Below are 272 nucleotides of genomic sequence, written 5' to 3'. Positions count from 1 at the left end.
CGGAAGGGCTGGGGGTGGGGGGGTGGGGGGATGGGGGGGTGGAGATTGAGGTTAGGCTTACGGTGACACTGAACTGTTTCTGTAATGTTTTATTTCTTAAACGGGGAGCTGGGGAATAAAAGTTATTGATCGTATTACTTTTTATGCCTTTGTGTATGTTTGAAATATTTCATTAAAAAAGGAAGAAAAAAAGCCACTGAGCCCCCGTCTTCCTTTGTGGGGCCTGGTGGGTGGGGCGACAGCTTCCCCAGCGACTGGGGGCGGGGGCCGGG

The sequence above is a fragment of the Pteropus vampyrus genome, unplaced genomic scaffold (genome assembly GCF_000151845.1).
Source record: "Pteropus vampyrus isolate Shadow unplaced genomic scaffold, Pvam_2.0 Scaffold292, whole genome shotgun sequence".
Classification (NCBI taxonomy): domain Eukaryota; kingdom Metazoa; phylum Chordata; class Mammalia; order Chiroptera; family Pteropodidae; genus Pteropus; species Pteropus vampyrus.
Note: the sequence above shows the minus strand (reverse complement) of the source record.